The 13,326-nt window shown below is 45.9% G+C and overlaps 1 protein-coding gene across 1 annotated transcript in view; it reads right to left on the bottom strand.

The window, feature by feature from the left end:
* Positions 1–13,326, bottom strand: part of STING1 (stimulator of interferon response cGAMP interactor 1) — an 85,111-nt gene that overhangs the window by 67,148 nt on the left and 4,637 nt on the right. The window lies entirely within an intron of this gene.

Raw genomic sequence — 13,326 nt, 5'->3', positions numbered from 1 at the left:
ATTGGTGAAGTATATTGATAAAAACAGAAAAGGAATAATTACAGTACAGGGACAACCCCCCCCCCCCCATCCCCAGGTGCACCTTTATTGTGGACTTCTGGCAATTCATTCATACAGTGGCGTTGCTAGGGCTGGCAGCAGCTTACCTAGGTCAGGTGCACCCTACTTTTGCTGGCTGGCTGACCGAGACACCAAATGCTGTTCAATTTCTTCTGGTCACCGCTTCTTCGTGTGGTCATCGTGTTCTGACCTGTGCGTACGAGTCACGTAGGGGACGTCCATCAAGCTCCACCCTGCCGCCGCGGCGCCGCTGATGTCCCTTCACGTCCTTCACTGAGCCTGCCGACTGACCCAAGCGGTAACGGGGGGTGGTTTGTATAGTAAACAGATAGCTTACCGGGAGGGGGGGGCGAGTGGTGTTGGGTCCGGCAAGGGGCAGATTAAGTGCATGTGAGGCCCGGAGCTGTCTACCCCACACGGGCCCCTTCCTCCATTTTAGTTTAATTTTTTTCTGTATGAAGAGTCTGCGGTGCTTCGTGAGCGTCATAGTCTATTCCTAGGCCATATGACATCATATTCATCGTTCATGTGGTCTAGGTGCAGTGCAATCCCATCTGAGTGTTTGGGGCTGAGCTGTAATACCAAGCACAGTGCTATCAAATGGAGAGAGATGTGCTTGGTAAGGAGCAAAGAGCCTGCAGCGCTCACTAGAACATCACGGTCTCCTCCAACAGCTGATTGTCGGGGGTGCCAGGAGTCAGACCCCCACCAATCTCCTAACTCTCTGTGTACAGATGTCATAGATGTTACCTGCAGTCCTATGTAACACCCCACATAACACAGCTAATTATTGTGTTATGTGGGGTGTTACATAGGACTGCAGGGAACATCTACTACATTATCTGCACACAGAAAGCTAGCATTGTTATCTGGGATGTTACATAGGACTGCAGGTGACATCTACAAATTAAAATCTTAGCCCGCTCTACATATAGGAGAATACAGCACCACATACCTCTTACTTCCAATGACATCTCCTGTCATGTAGACCTTCTCTTTCCTCTTCTCCTCAGTTTGACCCAGGCCACCATGACAAATTATTTTAGCCACATCTCGTCTCTGCAGAGTTTGCTACACAGACACGTTAGATTTCTCATAATTGGGGTCATTTATCAAACTGGTGTAAAGTACAGGGTGGGCCATTTATATGGATACACCTTAATAAAATGGAAATGGTTGGTGATATTAACTTCCTATTTGTGGCACATTAGTATATGTGAGGGGGGAAACTTTTCAAGATGGATGGTGACCATGGCGGCCATTTTGAATCCAACTTTTGTTTTTTCAATAGGAAGATGGTCATGTGACACATCAAACTTATTGGGAATTTCACACGAATAACAATGGTGTGCTTGGTTTTAACGTAACTTTATTCTTTCATGAGTTATTTACAAGTTTCTGTTTGTTTACAGCCATTGACATGTCGCCGAGGTTAACACGGGAGGAGCGGATAGAAATTGTGTTGATGTCTGGTGAACGCAGTAACCGGGTCATTGCAGCAAATTTCAATGCAAGACACCCTACGAGACCACCCATCTCCCATGCTACAGTTAGCAAACTGCTTGCTAAGTTTCGTGAAACTGGTTCAGTGTTGGATTTGCCAAAATGTGGACGCATGAAATCTGTCTCTAATGAAGAAACATCAGTGGCTGTCCTAGCTTCATTCAACAAGAGCCCACAGCGTAGCACTCGCCGCATATCACTGGAGAGTGGCATTAGTCGAACATCCCTTCGGCGGATATTAGCTACTCACAAATGGCACCCTTACAAACTCCAGCTACTGCAGCATCTCAACGAGGATGACCCAGATTGGCTCACTGAATTTCCAGAATGGGCAAAACAGAAATTGGAACAGGACCCTCAGTTTAAGCAGAAGATTTTGTTCAGTGATGAGGCAAACTTTTATGTGAATGGTGAAGTTAACAAACAAAACCACCGCTATTGGTCTGACACTAACCCACATTGGATAGATCCCTCCAATTTTTTTTTATGGTATGGTGTGGTATATGGGGTACAAAGATAGTGGGGCCATTCTTCATCAATGGAAACCCCAAGGCCACTGGATATGCGAAATTGCTACATGATGATGTGTTTCCCTCTTTATGCACTGAAGCTGGCACGTTCCCTGAGTTTTTCCAGCAAGATGGTGCACCACCACATTATGGGTGTCAGGTCCGAGCATTCCTAGATGAACAGTTTCCTGGAAAGTGGATTGGTCGTCGTGGGCCAGTTGAATGGCCCCCAAGGTCTCCCGATCTGACCCCCTTAGACTTTTATCTTTGGGGTCATCTGAAGGCAATTGTCTATGCTGTGAAGATACGAGATGTGCAGCACCTGAACCTACGGATACTGGAAGCCTGTGCTAGCATTTCTCCTGCGGTGTTGCTATCAGTGTGTGAAGAGTGGGAGAAGAGGGTTGCATTGACAATCCAACACAATGGGCAGCACATTGAACACATTTTATAAGTGGTCAGAAACTTGTAAATAACTCATGAAAGAATAAAGTTATGTTAAAACCAAGCACACCATTGTTTTTCTTGTGAAATTCCCAATAAGTTTGATGTGTCACATGACCCTCTTCCTATTGAAAAAACAAAAGTTGGATTCAAAATGGCTGACTTCAAAATGGCCGCCATGGTCACCACCCATCTTGAAAAGTTTCCCCCTCACATATACTAATGTGCCACAAACAGGAAGTTAATATCACCAACCATTCCCATTTTATTAAGGTGTATCCATATAAATGGCACACCCTGTAGAACTGGCTTAGTTGCCCACAGCAACCAATCAGATTCCACCTTTCATTTTCCAAAGAAGGTGTCAAAAATGAAAAGTGTAATCTGATTGGTTGCTATGGGCTAATTAACCAGTTCTACTTTACACAAGTTTGATGAATTATCCCAAAGGTCCATGTCTACAGCAGATATAATGTCCTCTAGAGTGCCCCCAGTAATAATAACACCCTATATTGTACTCCAGGTAATAATGCCTGTATAGTGTCCCCTTAAATAATTTTCCCCACACAGCTCCCATATATTAATTTCCCCCAGACTGCCCCCATATAATAATTTCCCCTACATTGCCCCATATAATAATTTCCTCTACACTGCTCCCATATAATAATTTCCCCCACACTGCCCCATACAGTAATTTCCCCCACACTGCCCCATGTAGAAATTTCCCCAACACTGCCCCATGTAGAAATTTCCCCAACACTGCCCCATATAGTAATTTCCCCCACACTGCCCCATATAGTAATTTCCCCCACACTGCCCCATATAATAATTTCCCCCACACTGCCCCGTATAGTAATTTCCCCGACACTGCCCCCATATAGTAATTTCCCCGACACTGCCCCATGTAGTAATTTCCCCAACACTGCCCCATATAATAATTTCCACCACACTGCCCCATATAGTAATTTCCACCACACTGCCCCATATAGTAATTTCCACCACACTGCCCCATATAGTAATTTCCCCCACACTGCCCCATATAGTAATTTCCCCCACACTGCCCATATAGTAATTTCTCCCACACTGCCCCCATGAAGTAATTTGCCCCCACACTGCACTCCCATGAAATAATTTGCCCACACACTGCCCCTCAAGAAATAATTTGCCCCCACACTGCCCCATGAAGTAATTTGTCCCACACTGCACTCCAATGAAATAATTTGCCCCACACTGCACTCCAATGAAATAATTTGCCCCCACACTGTCCCCATGAAGAGATTGGCCCCCACACTGCACTCCCATGAAATAATTTGGCGCCCATAAAGTAATTTGCCCCCCCACTGCAGCCCCTGAAGTAATTTCCCCTCATACTGCCCCCATGAAGTGGCTCCAGTAATAATAACACCCTATATTGTACTCCAGGCAATAATGCCTGCATAGTGTCCCCAAAAATAATTTTCCCCACACAGTCCCCATATATTAATTTCCCCCAGACTGCCCCATATAATAATTTCCCCCACACTGCCCCATATAATAATTTCCCACACACTGCCCCATATAATAATTTCCCCCACTCTGCCCCATATAATAATTTCCCCCACACTGCCCCCATATAATAATTTCCCCCACACTGCCCCATATAGTAATTTCCCCCACACTGCCCCATATAGTAATTTCCCCCACACTGCCCCATGTAGTAATTTCCCCAACACTGCCCCATATAGTAATTTCCCCCACACTGCCCCATATAATAATTTCCCCCACACTGCCCCATATAGTAATTTCCCCCACACTGCCCCATGTAGTAATTTCCCCAACACTGCCCCATATAGTAATTTCCCCCACACTGCCCACATGTAGTAATTTGCCCCCACACTGCACTCCCCTGAAATAATTTGCCCCCACACTGCCCCTCATTAAGTAATTTGCCCCCACACTGCACCCCCTGAAGTAATTTGCCCCGACACTGCCCCATGAAGTAATTTGCCCCCACACTGCACGCCCATAAAGTAATTTCCTCCCACACTGCACCCCCTGAAATAATTTGCCCCTACACTGCCCCATGAAGTAATTTGCCCCCCACACTGCACCCCCTGAAGTAATTTGCCCCCACACTGCACTCCCATGAAATAATTTGTCCCCACACTGCAGCCCCCGAAGTAATTTCCCCTCTTACGGCCCCAATGAAGTGGCTCCAGTAATAATAACACCCTATATTGTACTCCAGGTAATAATGCCTGCATAGTGTCCCCAAAAATAATTTTCCCCACACAGTCCCCATATATTAATTTCCCCCAGACTGCCCCATATAATAATTTCCCCCACACTGCCCCATATAATAATTTCCCCCACACTGCCCCATATAATAATTTCCCCCACACTGCCCCATATAATAATTTCCCCCACACTGCCCCATGTAGTAATTTCCCCCACACTGCCCCATGTAGTAATTTCCCCCACACTGCCCCATGTAGTAATTTCCCCCACACTGCCCCATGTAGTAATTTCCCCAACACTGCCCCATGTAGTAATTTCCCCAACACTGCCCCATATAGTAATTTCCCCCACACTGCCCCATATAGTAATTTCCCCCACACTGCCCCATATAGTAATTTCCCCCCCACTGCCCCATATAATAATTTCCACCACACTGCCCCATGTAGTAATTTCCCCCACACTGCCCCATATAGTAATTTCCCCCACACTGCCCCATATAGTAATTTCCCCCACACTGCCCACATGTAGTAATTTGCCCCCACACTGCACTCCCATGAAATAATTTGCCCCCACACTGCCCCTCATTAAGTAATTTGCCCCTACACTGCACCCCCTGAAGTAATTTGCCCCCACACTGCCCCATGAAGTAATTTGCCCCCACACTGCACGCCCATAAAGTAATTTCCTTCCACACTGCACCCCCTGAAGTGATTTCCCCCACACTGCCCACATGTAGTAATTTGCCCCCACACTGCACTCCCATGAAATAATTTGCCCTACACTGCCCCTCATTAAGTAATTTTCCCCCACACTGCACCCTCTGAAGTAATTTGCCCCGACACTGCCCCATGAAGTAATTTGCCCCCACACTGCACACCCATAAAGTAATTTCCTCCCACACTGCACCCCCTGAAGTAATTTGCCCCTACACTGCCCCATGAAGTAATTTGCCCCCACACTGCACCCCCTGAAGTAATTTGCCCCCACACTACACCCCCTGAAGTAATCTGGCCCCACACGGCCCACCGTGAAGAATTTGCCCCCACACTGCACCCCCTGAAGTGATTTGCACCCACACTGCCCCATAAAGTAATTTGCCCCCACACTGCCCCCCATGAAGTAATTTGCCCCAAGTAATAATCTGCCCCTACACTGCCCCACATGAAGTAATTTGCCCCATTTAATAATCTGCCCCCCCCAAAACTGATTTGCTACCACACTGTCCCATGTCCTCCTCTGCCCCCCCTCCCAAAGTTGGCACACACAGAAAATAAAAAAATAAAAACAATTAAAAGCTAATACTTACCTTTGACGTCATCACGCATGCTTGCGACGGGATTTCACTACCGCATAGGCCTCAGACCTACTAGACCTGAAGACTATGACGGTGATCGGTGGCAGGGATGGGAACTATTCGCTTCCGTGCCCCGCCGCAGTATGTGGGCGTTCGGGTCGGCGTTGGGCCCCCCAGGGAAGCCGACCCGAACGCCCCTATTATAATCGGCCACTGGGTCCGGCGGGTGACTCACCCCATCAGACTGGTGCCACCCAGTGCGGCCCGCACCCGCCGCACCCCCCTCGCAACGTAAACTGCATTCATAAACTTCGAGTAAGAATAATAGAAGAATGGCACAACATAGAGTTATGTGAAAAGATGCTTCAGAAATGCTACACTATGGAGAAATGCACATAGTTACTAAAACAGACGTGTCAGAAGAGGCACAAGAAAATGGATCAGCCAGCACTCACTCAGTGCACGCCGCACGGGATAGAAGCAATCTCCATTTGTAATATAGAAGAAATCCCAATTGTCGTGTCTTGACAATTAGTTATGATGTTTTATTGCATCAAATCAATGTGTCCTACAACCAGGACGCATTTCGGCAAGCATGCCTTCATCTGATGAAGGCATGCTTGCCGAAACGCGTCCTGGTTGTAGGACACATTGATTTGATGCAATAAAACATCATAACTAATTGTCAAGACACGACAATTGGGATTTCTTCCATGTGTCAGAAGAGGCGACAAGTCCTCTTTAATAAGTACTTGTCTTTGTAAACTGTATCTTTACTATAATATCCTGACTCATATAGTACCATAGTACAATAGAATACAGACCTCTTTCCCTTTGTGCTGTCATTTCATAAACCATCAGTTCAATGTTAATGGTAGTTCAATGAGCCTGTATAAATTTATCTTCACTTCCCTTAGTTTAAGGCCTCATGCACACAAACGTTTTTTCTTCCGTTTACATTCCGTTTTTTGCATTCCGTATACGGTACCATTCATTTCAATGGATCCACCAAAAAAACAGAAGTTACTCCGTATGCCTTCCGTTTCCGTATATCCGTTTTTCCGTTCCGTATAAAGATAGAACATGTCCTATTAGTGTCCATATAATGGACAAGGATAGTACTGTTCTATCAGGGGCCAGCTGTTCCGTTCCGCAAAAAACACAATGCACACGGACGTCATCCGTATTTTTTGCGAATCCGTTTTTTGCAGACCGCAAAATACAAAAAAAAATCCATACGGTCGTGTGCAAGAGGCCTAAGACAAACATTGTAGACACTATTGGAGTGGCAAAAAGGCCTTTTGTAGGGATGCTACTCCACTTATTTCTACATCTTTACAGTGAAGTGCTGAAAGACTCATTCAAGTGCTGAAAGAATCATTCGAGTATAAATATTGGAGCATTAAATGTTGAGTAGAAATCTAGGTAAATTGCATTTTGTAAACAGAGTTCCTGATAGCTTCAACAAATGTGGACATGAATGTCTGTGAAGGTGATTTGATTTTTTTTTTTTAAGTCTGTTACCTACAATTAGTGTTGAGCAAATCGGAGCATTCGAAGTGGAATTCAATCCAAATCTTAGCAAAAATTTGATTTGCCACGGATCCGAATTTCCTTGTGCTTCGTGGTAACGAATCCGTTTTTTTTCTAAAATGGTGGCTGCACGTGTTACACAGTAAAAGTAAGAAGCCAGGGAATGTGAGATCACTCATAATGCCGTGCAGACAGCCAATCCGCTGTTAGCCATGCCCCTATAATGTCATAGCCCTATAAAAACCTCATCCCACACGGTCTTTGCCAGTTCACTGTGAGCTGAGTATAGGGAGAGACGTGGCAAGCGCCTATGCGCTAGGAACAGTCTTGCATGAAAACAGTTTGAAAAAGAATATTGGATAGGGAGAGTGCAGGGACAGTGCAGGGAGATCGTAGGGAGAGGTTTTTTTTAGACTGTAGAGAGAGCTGGGAAGACAGCAGGAATCACCATGTGCATCTTGTTCAAATGCTGCAACATAATTAATCCATTATTTCACAGGTAGACTTACTGTGCCTCAGTAATAAAGGGTGGTTTAGTATATCGCCATGTGAATCTTGTTCAACTGCTGTGACATTCATAGTTAATCAGTTATTTTACAGATACACTTACTGTGCCTCATTATTAAAGGGTAGTCTAATATTTCGTTGCATGCATCTTGTTCAACTGCTCCAACATTCATAGTTAATCTGTTACTTTACTGATACAGTTACTGTATACTATGGCCAACAGACAGTTGCCTGGGCCCTCCAGAGGAATGAGCAGTGGCAAAAATGTTGCTGTAGTCGGCACAAGTAGCAGCAGAAGAAGAGTGGGGATTCGAGCAGCTGAAGCAACAGGCCATAGCTGCCACTGTCATCCAGCGGTCCTGTTTTGATCAACAATCCAGCATCATCACAAGTGACAACAGATAAACACAGCCAGGAATCGGTGGGTTCCTCTGACAACACACTTAGTTGGCATGGCCCAAGTACTGCCTATATGCCCTCACCTGTCCTGCCTCTTGCTTTTGCTGCTCCTTCTGCTAGCCAAGTCACGTATGTCGCCGGCTCTGCTGTGCTTTTCAGTGTGGATGAGCTTTGTGTGGACAGTCAGCAGTTACAGGCCAGTACAGATTTGAAGGAGAGGTCCGCTGCGGACTCCTCTAGGCATACAACTACCGAAGATGACATTCGAGTGAGAGCACATGTTGCGAGAGGTCAGTAACGTGCACAAGAGACAGGTGAGGGTGACATAAGTGACAACGAAACAGATGTAGATGATGATGATCTAGCCGATCGCACATGGGAGTCGGGTGAAGAGGGGGCATCGTCATCTTCAGGGATGAAGGTGGCAGGGTGCCCGTGAGACAGCAGGGTGTAAGCAGTGGGAGATCTGCAGGTAAACACGGGAGGTGTATACCGTCTGTTACTCGAGAGACTACCTGTAAGGAATACTCTAGCAGTGCACGGGTTAATAAAAGCAACAGCAGGCAGACATCACGCAGTGGTGGAGGGAAAATGCCATACTTAGCAGTGTGGGAATTTTTCACCAAGTCCCAATGCCATACTTGGCAGTGCGGGAGTTTTTTACCAAGTCGCTGGGCGACTTTAGAGTGGCGGTATGCAGGATGTGGGCTGAAGGTGAAGCGTGGTCAGGGTCCTAATGTTGGATGACAGCATTGCTTCAACACATAGAGCGTCACCATAAAGTGGCATGGGAAAAACGTGCCACTCATTTAGTGTTACAGCCCACACCCCCTCTCCAGCATTCAGGGCTCAACAATGTTAGCAAAAGGCTATTACAAAAAGACAACGGTATGTGTGCACTCATCCAACAGTGCAGAAGCTGAATGTGCACCTTGCCAAATTGCTGGTACTACAGTCCGTCCTTTTCCATGTAGTTGACTCAGAGACATTTCAGAAAACTGATGGTTTGTGCCCACCCAAAGTGGAGATTCCAAAGCCAACATTACTTTTCCAAAAATACTGTAGCAACCCTGCCCACATACATTGAGCAGAAAGTAGGCCAGTCCTACTGCATCTCAGTGTCTCGTAGAGTTTACGCCAGCACTGACGTATGGAGTTGTAACTATGGTCAAGGACTATATGTCGTTCACAGCCCACTGGGTAAATATCGTTCCTGGCCAGGCACACCAGCAAATTGGCCTGGTGATGGCAATGCCATCTCCACATTGTAATAGTGGGATTTCTGCGCCAATGTCCTCCTCTGTCTCCTCATCCTTGTCCTCAGCCTCCACTGTAAGCACAGTTCACAGTGGTCCTCCAGCATATCACCTATGCAAAGCTAGGCATTGTCACATGGTTCTGCACCTCATCAGCCTGGGCGAACAGAGTCACACGGGGGAGGAACTGCTCCGTGTCATCAATAAAGAAATCGAATACTGGTTGTCTCCTCGCCGACTGGATATAGGAATCATGGTTACTGATAATAGGAAGACTATTTTGTCTGTGCTATGTCAGGAAGGGCTGACCCATGCGCCCTGCATGGTGCATGTCTTCAATCTCGTTGTCACCCAGTTCCTCAAGTTTTCCACTGAACTGCAAGAGCTGTTAAAATGTCCAGGAAACTGTGCATGCACTTCAGCTACTCTTACCGTGCAAAACATGCCCTCCTTGAGCTGCAACGGCAAAATGCTGTTCTCCAACATCGCCTGATATGCAACATTTCTACCTGTTAGAACTCCACGTGCCATATGTTAGACCGCCTGTACAAGCAGAGGAAGGCGGTCAACGATATCTTAATGTATCAGATGGACAGGTCTACTCCCCGGTGTAACTTCCACATTAGCCAGTGGCAGCTCATGTGCGATAGGCCCTTTAAGGAGGCCACTTTATTTGTCAGTAGGCTGAACTACGGGGTGAATAATGTCATTCCACTCCTTCACGTCCTAGAGGGAATGCTGATAAATCTGATTGGCAAGGGGACAGAAGATGTGGTACCTACATCTCATGGCCTCCTGAGCCCTGAGGCGGCTGAACTGGCAGAGGAAGGAGGAGGAGGACATGAATGCTCAGGAGTTTTATATAATGCAAGGTGGTTTATCTGCCCATGTGACAGGAGAGGAGCAGGAAGAGCTGGGAGGTGACAACAAAGATGACACAGATGACCCCGACAGACTGGCAGTATGCAGTGGAGATGGAGGCAGGGAGGCCCTCCGAGTCCCTTGTGCAAATGGTCAGATGCATGCTTTATTGTTTGCATAGTGAAACCCACATTGTCAGGATGACTACTGGCTATCCATATTGTTAGACCCTCGCCACTGGTCAAAATTAGGGACATTTTTTAGACTTTCTGAGAGGGATGCAAAAATAGTACTATAGACATGCTGTATAGTTGGTCGGTCGTTACCTACGTGTGCCATTGCTTGTCCTCAGGAAGGTCTAACTGGGGGACCCTCTGCGCTCATGCTCCACTGTCTTGACGGGTATATGTAGCAACTTTAATCTGGAGTCTCTGATGAGCAGTTTTCTTCAGCCACCTATTGAAGAAACCACCCAGCAGCAGCAGGACATGCAACAGAACCTCAACCAGCAGGTGGTGGCATATTTGGACTCCACTCTGTCACTGGCCGAGTTTGCCATGGGCATGCTTTCCTGCCCGGCCGGTGAGGGGCATAGTTAGCCTAAGAGAACTCGCCTTTCCTCCCAAAATGCTGAGAGAGTAACCTTTGTAAAGATGAATCAAGTGTGGATCAACCAAGATTTCAAGACACTGGTGCCTGACGCAACAGAATAGATTATTCTGCCACTAATGATCATACTTTAGTGTGCTGCCACACCAGAATATTCTGGGCTGTTACTTCTGGCCATGTGCTGCTGCCACCATTCTGATGCTGCTACTCGCTTGATGCCACCCGCCTGCTGCCTCTACTACCATTTCTACACTGGGGCTTCTTGGCCAACTGATATGCACATGTTAAATTTGTAAAATTATATGCATCCTACTGGGCCTTGATATCACACTACTGTTGTTGGGTTCTGCTACTATGCTATCATCTTGTGCTGTATGCCATTGCTGTTGTCCCCCCTCCGCACTCTGTCATGGGGCCACTCCTGTCTCTGTTACTACCACTGCTGCTGCCACCCCCACACTCTGTCAAAGGGCCACTATTGTCCCTGTTTCTGCCACTGCTATTGGCGCCCACCCCAATTCTTTTATGGGGCCATGTTGTCCCTGTTACTGCCACTGCTGTTGGCCCCCATCTCCACTCTGTTATGGGGCTATTATAGTCCCTGTTACTGCCACTGCAGTTGGCCCCCATCCCCACTATTGTCCCTTTTTGTCCATGTTGACATCACTGTTTATTTTTTCATTCTTCTCATCTATCAGAAGAACAGGAGAAAAAAAGGCTCCTGTATTTTGAGCATCAGTCAGTATTTGTAAGCCAAAGGCAGGAGTGGATCCAAAACACAAAACAGATGCAAATATTTCCATGACATATTATCTCTGTTTTAGACCCACTCCTGTTTTTGGCTTCCAAATACTGATCAAATACTGATGCAAAACACTGACCATGTGAAAGAGGCCATTAAAGTGCTGCATGCTGGACTTTTTTTTCTTTGTTAAAAAAACTAAATTCAAATGTAAATGGCCAAAACAGATGCAAACTGAGCCTAAGGCCTCCATCACACAGTCAGTATTTTGCATCAGTATTTGTAAGTCAAAATCAGGAGTGGGTCCAAAACAAAGAAGAAGTGCAAATATTTCTATTACATTTTATCTTTGTTTTGGACCCACTCCTGGTTTTGGCCCACAATTACTGATCAAATACTGATGCAAAATACTGACCAAATACTGAAAGAGACTTTATGGATGCTCAAAATACAGGATTATTTTTTTCCTTTAGTTTCTGTTCTTCTGACGGATCAGAACGTATAAATAAACAGAGATGTGAGCACCGCCTTACTGCCACTGCTGCTATTCCCCTCCCCACTCTGTTGTGGGGCAACTATTATCACTGTTACTGCCACTGCTGCTACTGCCACCCTCCCCACTGTGTTATGGGGCCACTACTGTCACTGTACTGCTGCCACCCTCCGTACTCTGTCATGGGGGCAATATTGTCAATGTTACTGCTGCTGCTGCCAACCTCCCCACTCTGTCATGGGGCCACTACTTGAATCTTGGGGCACTGCACAGTTAAGTCCATGATGATAAATGAGACTTGACGCTAAAATTGACCTGTAATACTGATGCAAAGTAAATCTACAAAAGGGATTAAAAAGCATGTGTTTGGATTGCCACAACATGCATTTAAAAGATTTTTTTTACACTACTTTATTGGCGCTACCACCATTTCTTTATTTTTTTCCACTAAGGAGTCATTTGGGCAGGGGCACACATGTTTTTTTTGCTTTACTGAAGGGTGCTGTATGCTTTTCTATTTGTTTAACAGAAGGGATTAGCTATGAATCTTGGTGCTCTTGGTGCACAGTGATGTAGACGGCGATAAATTACACCTGCCTGTAATACTGATGGCACAGTACCTACAGAAAGGATTAACTATGAATGTGGGTGCACTAGAACGTAATGCACTTGGCGATACACTCTCCCTGCAGTTTAAGTTCCAAGCCTTCACACTGAGATTAAGCCACCAGTGGGATGGATGTGATTAGGCAGAGTGGCCTAGGTATACTTGATTTATCGCGATTTGTGACAAATTAATTCAAAACTAATCAAATTTATTGTGGAAGTTCGACGAATCAGCTGAATAGAATTTTTCAAAACTTCACTCATCTCTACCTACAATGTAATATCTGGCCACA

The sequence above is a fragment of the Bufo bufo genome, chromosome 1 (genome assembly GCF_905171765.1).
Source record: "Bufo bufo chromosome 1, aBufBuf1.1, whole genome shotgun sequence".
In the NCBI taxonomy this organism is placed as follows: Eukaryota; Metazoa; Chordata; class Amphibia; order Anura; family Bufonidae; genus Bufo; species Bufo bufo.
The sequence above is the reverse complement of the archived record's forward strand: the minus strand, read 5'-3'. Positions and strand labels throughout refer to the sequence as shown.